This window comes from Macrobrachium nipponense, chromosome 20, assembly GCF_015104395.2.
Source record: "Macrobrachium nipponense isolate FS-2020 chromosome 20, ASM1510439v2, whole genome shotgun sequence".
Taxonomy (NCBI): Eukaryota; Metazoa; Arthropoda; class Malacostraca; order Decapoda; family Palaemonidae; genus Macrobrachium; species Macrobrachium nipponense.
In genome coordinates, this window is record NC_061089.1 from 56,367,540 (window position 1) to 56,375,942 (window position 8,403).

The 8,403-nt window shown below is 35.2% G+C and overlaps 1 protein-coding gene across 1 annotated transcript in view; it reads left to right on the plus strand.

Moving 5' to 3' along the window:
* The first annotated feature begins 728 nt into the window (after positions 1-728).
* LOC135226224 (deoxyribonuclease-1-like) overlaps positions 729-8,403 on the plus strand; it is a 24,489-nt gene continuing 16,814 nt past the window's right edge. Inside the window, exon 1 of the mRNA XM_064265670.1 lies at positions 729-880. The gene's annotated coding sequence lies outside the window, so the exon portion shown is untranslated. The remainder of the gene's footprint in view (positions 881-8,403) is intronic.

The following is an 8,403-nucleotide window of genomic DNA, read 5'->3' on the forward strand; positions in this document are numbered from 1 at the left end:
TCTGATCCTGAAAAGTTGTGATAGCTTCCTACAAGAGCAGACCTCCGTAGGATGTAGTGTGCCGTCAGTGCACCTCATTCGGTACACTGTAGGCATTATGTTAAAGTTCTTTGCAGCGCCCCCTCGGCCGCTCACTAGCTGCGACCTCTTTCATTCCGTTTACTATACTTCCGTTCTTATTCTCTCTCTTCTGTCTTACTTTCCACTTTCCTAACAACTGGTTCATAGTGCACCTGCGGTTTTCCTGCTGTTACACCTTTCGACTAAATTTTTGTTTCAGCGCTGAATGATTTCAAAGCTCGCAGCGCTTGGCATTTGGCTTAAATACTATATTTTGTTCTACAAGAGCAGACAAAACAGACTGAGCTTCAAAATAAGTTTGACGAAATGTCCATTTGTCGACATGGGCGTCATGTAGAAACGAAGACCCTGGATGCGAAATTGAACGAAAAACTAACTAAAAGGGAAGGTAATTAAATCCATGATGGACACGGACAGACACTGGGAAAGGACTCTCAAAATCCATTGAAATGCAAAGCTGAAATGCAAAATCGAATCAACTGCTTCAAATCATAGACTGCGAAGACTTTATATCTCATCTATTTTATTCCATTTTTCCTGGAACTCCAACGTCACCGGGTCCCACGCATGGATTAGCTATCAGATAACCGCAATCAGGCAAAACATCTGTGTGATCAGTGAGCTAAGGTACATGTGTGAAAAATGGCCTGACGTACTCACTAACATACAGCTTCTAGCGCCTTGGTCCATTCATCGATTCTCGTGATTCTCATTCATCAGTTGGCATTTGTCGCAGTTGTTTGTCCTGTGCTCATCTGAGGAGCGGAAATCGTCGTCGTCTTTACGTGAGCTTGGAAAGGTAAACATAGATCAGTTTGAACGACTTGATAACGACACACTTTCTGCTCATACTTCTACATGTTTATTAAGTTTTAGGAAATTTCCACTCCTTGGAGTGACTTATACATAAATACGGACCTTTATTGTTAACGACATAACACACACACACACACACACACACACATATATATATATATATATATATATATATATATATATATATAGATATATATATATGTGTGTGTGTGTGTGTGTGTATGTATGTATATATATGCTTAAAAATCACAGTAGATGCACTGACTTCATCAAATAAGTGAATACCACAGGAAAATGATGGGTAGAAATCCAAGCCGCTATCGTCTTTACTATAAGACATTTTTTAAAAACGAAAGCGCTTGGATTTCTGCCTATCATTTTCCTGTGGTATTCGCTTATATATATATACTATATATAGTATATATATATATATATATATATATATATATATATATATATATATATATATTATATGCACACTGACATATACTACTATGTATGTATACATGCACAAAGGGAAAAGGAAAAACTGGGTCTAAACACTGATTTGTTTCACCTTTAAACCTATGACATTTTCAGAGGACTGATATATGGTGGTAGAAAATTACACAAAATATAAAGAAAAGATAGTACAAAAGGACGCACAGTACATTGGAAACCAAATATTCACCCCTGACAGGTGAAAGCGCGTAGAGTAGAACAGTGAATCCATTACCGTCTGACGTTAATTAGTCTATTTTCAAATTTGTCTATGCAGGTGGCCTCCCAACTTTATCCTTGCCCATCCAACTGCTTTTCTTAAAATCTATAAATTTTACGTATTTATTTTGATATCAATAGATCAAGTTTGTAATTGTCATGGCTAATGCGCAAGATTTCTTTTTATAAAAGTTAACTCTTATCTTTTTTGCCCCTGGCTAATTGATTGTAAGATGTTTCACTAACTTGTACGAGAAGCTTACTGTTCTCTCTCCCAGTGACTTTCCACTTTAGCAAATATAAAAGTTGCCACACAATTTGCAAATGATTTCATGTATACGGTCGTCAGGGTAGTCTGGAAAGTTCTTCGAAGGTGTTTGTTGAATTGCATTAGTATTCGGACATGCTTCGTGAAGAGGCGGATATTCAGATGAGGAGGATTATCTTTGAAGTTTTTTTCGTGTTGTGGGTTTCCCCTGTTGTTATCATAAAAAGTCATATTCTTCAGCCCGTAATAATAATGCATTTTCTAATGCAGCATCAAGATATCTTACTTTCTTTCCTGCATTCCTAAATTTATCCATTTCATCATCAATATTCCCATGGCAACATATAGTTGCTCATGCTCGTCAAATCCTGGATGTAAAACTGAGATCTTAAAATCATCGCTTGACCTTGAATAAAGTTGTACACAGGTTGAAAAAAATATATCTTAGTTTATCTAGACCACTAAACTGATTAACAGCTCTTCTAGGGCTGGCCCAAAGGATTAGATATTTTTATGTGGTCACCTAATTGGTCACCTAGCAACGGGACCTACAGCTTATTGTGGGGTCCGAACCACATTATATCGAGAAATGAATTTCTATCACCAGAAATAAATTCCTCTGATTCCGCGTTGGCCGACCCGAGAATCGAACTCCGGACCACCGGATTGGTAGCAGAGCGCAAAAGACACTCGTCCAACGAGGAACTACACAGGTTGAAATAGGTAGAAACTTCTGTGTGTCAGGCAGTTCAACATTGCAGGCCACATCCCCATCCCATTTCCAGTTTACCCAAGAAAGAATATGAATTTTCGTGTCTTGGCCAGACATATTATGGCGACAACATACCGAATGATTTTATCATATATTCTGCTTTAAAAAATTTTGTACACAAATTGCTTAAAACTTGAACTCACAAATCTGAGAATAAATATATTCAGCAGCACACACAATTTAGGAGCGTCACACTCCTTCGGTGTGGGGGCAAGTCGCTCCGGCGGGAACATATTCCCGAACCGTAACCCACTTTCGGAACATTCCTAAAAAATGCGGGACGCCATATCTTAAACACTAACCATAGAATCTTCGGGAAAATAATCTCAGTATATGTTTCCCACCCCTACTAAATCATCACGACTACTGCTTTTAACCTAACCTAACCGAAGGGCATGGCAAAAAAAAATAAAGGAAAAAAAATGGGGCTTGTGCAATACTAGTATACATCTCTGGGAAATTTGCGCTCCGGAAAGTTAATACTGATCTGATATCAAAATTGCTCAAAACTGATGATAAAGGGTTATCCATAGCAATACCAAAATTGTGAAAGTTAAATCTCCCATTGAATTGAAATTTACATTCATTTAAACACGTAATAAATTATATTAAAGTGTTCTTGGAAAATGGTATAACCAACTGTCTGCTCTCTTAGGAGTTAGGCAACAATTCTAACAGATCGTTAATAGGTAACTTTTGAGTAAGGATGCACCGATACCAAATTTTTGGCCGCTACCGATACCGATATCAACTTCTAAAGCCGATACCGATACCGATACCCGTTACCTCCATATTACTGTTATTTAGGAGAATATATATTGATACTAAAATCATTCTTGTTCTCTGGTTATCGTATATTAAAGGTTCAAAAATTGAAAGGTCATATAATAGGATTATATAAACTGCATGTTTCTAATTCCAAGCTGCAACAGAATGGCAATGACTCATTGCTGATAGAGATAGACGCAACCATAGTTAATTAAAATTTGAATTACAATAATAAATTGTTAAATACCCTCTACAGTATTAAGATACCATCTGTTTTTAAAAGATAAAAGATGAACCTATGTACAATATGACTATATATAGGTTGTTTGGTGGGCTTTGTTAATATATACAGGCAGTCCTCGGCTAGCTAGGAAAAAAAACCGAAAAATTCACCGATGTCTACCGTAAATTTTGGGGGACATTTGGAGTGACTGGCTGTCTCATATTTGCACAAACAATTCTCTTGATTATGTTGGCGTCCTCATTGGCAACGTCACTATAATATTCCCAACTGGAAATTCGTTTGGTTATTTCTACGGTATTCACTACACTAGAAGACAAAAACTGAATTCAATCCAACAGCCACGACTCAAGTCATCTTTCCCTACTGCTGTTTGTTCAACAGGTTGACGACACTTTCATGATCAGATCAGCAAATTCATTTTGTTTTCGTGGTTTCGTTGAAGACCCTGATTTAATTTATATAATTTATTTGAAGAACAAATCTCACAGAATATGAGTATCAGCCACGGAATGTATAAACCTAATACATTTATTTCAAAATAAATTTGTAGACTGTATCTATAGATTCTGAGGAACGTAGTTGACATGGGTTTGTGAGCCCACCTGCATATATGCGTATAAGCAAGATCTGTAAATGGAGTGCTGACCTCAAATGCTAATGAGTTTACTGCTCCCTCCTTTGTAAGCTACTTAACAGCTGTAACTATTTTCTTCAACCAACTGTATGCTCGTTTGCACTGTCTCTTTGGTATATCAAATTTATATATATATATATATATATTAGTATTATATAGATATTTATATATATATAGATATAATATATACAATATTCATAATTACTATATACATATATAGATAATTAATATTATATAGCATATTGAATATTATGTATAAATTTCCACCACTTTGTATCAATACTTTTGAAGTTTATTCAGTAATAATGAAGACGAAACTGATCAGGATCTATACTGAATGTTTAATATTGCTATGTGGTTCCTCTCCATACACACACACACACACACAAATATATAATATATATATCATATATATAGATTATATATATATATATATATACGTATATATATATATATATATATATATATATATATATATAGAGAGAGAGAGAGAGAGAGAGAGAGAGAGAGAGAGAGAGAGAGAGAGAGAGAGAGAGAATGCTATAGTCCTAAAGGGAAGTGCAAGATCTTTAATCATAAGGCATTTTCAAGCAAACTGGAGACCACCCTTGCTTTCTGAAGACCTTCAACGACTGGCTTTAATTATAATGATTTAATTAGTCGTTTTCAACGTGGAGTTAATTTGGATAAATTTGTGCTGGGCGTTAGCGTCGAAACACCCGCTCTCCCCCTGATGACAGAAGGAATCATAACCCAGATTACAACCAGCTCATAAAATCATACCCTGGGTGATGAGTTATTACAGCGACATAAGTAAATCCGATAACTTATCTGTAGCAGTGAATCCACACCTGTGACTTCTAAACTTGAATTCACCTTTCGGAATGTATTACTTAGTGTACAGCTGCTGCAGTGGTACTGATACTAGACACTGAAATAGTAATGCGCAGACAATCCGGCCATCCGAAAGGATTAAATAGCTGTTGAGATATCAAACGTACGCAGAGTTCTTTGGAAATAAACGGGGAGAGACGGAAAAGTTGATCAGAGAGGAAAAAAATGTCTTTTTAAAACTTTATAAAGACGTTTGTCTAAGATGAGAAGTTGTAGTGATAGTCATCCCCGAACTATAAGTTTGATAATTGTACAACAGTATTTATATTTTAATATATATATTACATTATATTATTGTATGTATGTATGTTTTATGTAGGCACCTACACACACACACACACACACACACACATATATATATATATTATATATATATATATATATATATATATATATAGTAGGTGGACAGTAGTGAAATAGGGTGTGTTATGGTTATACTTTAATGATGGTGTTTATTATGACTAATATGGCGTTTGCGTTATATTATTGTATACAATAAAATTTAATTGTAAATAATAACTATTTCTTATAAAAACTTAATGTATTAGTTAATCTCAAAATGGATGTTATCATCAACTTTTGGTTCACCCTGGCGAGTTTATATAAAGAATGATGGAATACACGATCTTGCAAATAACTTTATGGAACATCACTGCTTCAGCCATTGTTTTGTAGGGAAAAAAAAAGCTCACCATTTACGATCTTTATCAAAAAGTATGCCTTAGATTTTGTGGGTGTTATATATACGATGAATGACGATGCAGCATTTTCATTTACTTTTTTGTGGTAAAATTTCGCTTTGCTGGCTATAAACATGAACTCGAGCATCCCACATTATATATATATAATATATATATATATATATATATATATATATATATATATATATATATATATATCAGGAGACAGAGGAAGGCGACGGCCAGTAGGACACATCAGCATGAAGGTGGACTATTAGAAACGTTGCAATCATTACAATTCTTTATTTCCTACGTTTCGTAATATCATTATTACATCTTCAGGGAATCTGTTAAACAATAAATAAAACTTAATTTAAAATTTTTTTACTTAAAAATTACTTTAAAAATTACTCTAAAAGAAATTCAACATTTGTAAATTACAACACAATTAAAAAACATACAGAAAAGAAAACAAAAAAAATTAAAAATAAAAAGACCAAAGACCGCTAACCAACCTTGTGCCGAGAAGGCAAGAGACAGAATGACAAACAAATAAAAGTTAGCTCAGGTACAGTTGTGTGGAGGAGGTCTGGGTATTTAACTGGGGAACCAGTTGTTTAATAAATAATGACTCCAGGATAGGCAGTTCATATGCATTGTTCGCTTGGCCTATGACTTGGAAATGACTTCTTTCTATATATATTTTACAATTTTTCGAATGGTTTCTTATATTAGAGTGTTCGGGATTGGAGAGCCTACAGCCAGTACGGAAACTTAATCCCCGATGAGAGTCGATTCTGACCCGCAGTAACCTCCTCGTGGATACCGACATATGTCCCAGAGTTACACTTAGGGCAGTATACTTATAGACCACGTTGGAGGTCAAGAGAGGGTCCAATCGATCTTTATATCTGAAAAAGGAACCGATTTGTTAGCGGGTTTATTGGAATTAATTTTAGATTAATGGCACCATAATGTTTATGAATAATTTGTGCAAACTTTTTCCGAAAGGAGTCATCATGTAAGAACGGGAATTTGGCATAAAAAGCTAGTTTTGGTACTGTACATGGTTTGGCGACATTAGCGAATGTTTGTTAAGAAACAAACGGAGCTTTTTATAAAACAAAGTCTGTGGGAAGCAATATCCCTAAAATATCCAGAAAGGAAACTAATTTCTTGGTGGAAGGATTGCCAGTTCGATGTAATAAAAATGCCCTGTGGAGGAGAGTAAAATAGAGTTTAGTTTAAAATCATAAAAACAAGAACTATAGTAATTGGATCCTAGACCAGTAAAAGTTTCTTTCTAAAAACAGATGTACTAAAAGAGCCATTATCCCTAGTGACAAGAACGTCTAAGAAAGGTAATTGATCGTCACCTCTTTTTCCACGGTAAAATTAATGTTACTATGTTTAGTATTAACATATGCTAAAAAGGAGTCAATATCACAGTCATTTTAAATAAGGCGAAGGTGTCATCAATATACCTACCATAAAAGAGTGGGGTGGAACCTGAGTGGGCAGTCATCTAACATGCGTTCTTCCAGCGAGCACATGAAGATGTTGGCAAAAGTGGGACCCAAGGGAGAGCCCATGGCTACACCGTCTGTTTGCTTATTAAGTTTGCCGTCAAAAACAAAGGCAGTGTCCCGCACTGCTAGTTCTAAAAGGGTTTTAAAAAACGAACGATTGAAATTATTAAAAACAGAATCTGGCTCAGGAAAAAGTTTGTTTAAGATAATATCGATAGTTTCTTCCACAGGGACATTTGTAAATAGAGATTCAACATCTAAACTGGCCATTTTCAAATCAGCGTCCTGTAATAAAACTTTATCCTTAAAAGAGTAAGAGTTACTGAAAGTAAATCATTTTTGGTCAGCGGTTCTAAAAAAGGTACCAAATATTTAGCTAGCTTATAATTAGGTGTATTATATGATGCCAAAATTGGTCTCATTGGTGTATTGGCTTGTGTATTTTTGGGAGACCATATAAAACTCCAAAGGATGATCCAGTTGACAAACAAGTCCTGGTATGTGTTATCATCTATGATTTTCTCTTTCTTTAGAAGACGTAAAAATCTGTTTATTTTGTCTTCAGTTACTGTGATATTGTAAAAATCGGGTGCTCCAGTTTCAGTGAACTTACCTTCGGGTCTCTTAAGATAGTCAAACATTTTTTCTTTATAGTCGGTTGCATCTAACAAAACAGTTCCCTTCCCTTTATCGGGGTCTGGTAATAACTAGATCCTTTCTACTTGCCAGCTGTTTAAGGATGTGATGATCTTCCTTTTTAAAGAATGGAGTCCAGCGCGTTTTCAACTTTCTAAATGCACCCTGGGACAGTTCGAAGAGTTGTTTCTGAAGGTCGCTTTTGTTTACGTTAAACGGTAATGCTGTCAGCCTGTGGAAAATTAGGATATTATCTTAAACAAACTTTTTCCTGAGCCAGATTCTGTTTTTAATAATTTCAATCGTTCGTTTTTTAAAACCCTTTTAGAACTAGCAGTGCGGGACACTGCCTTTGTTTTTGACGGCAAACTTTATAAGCAAA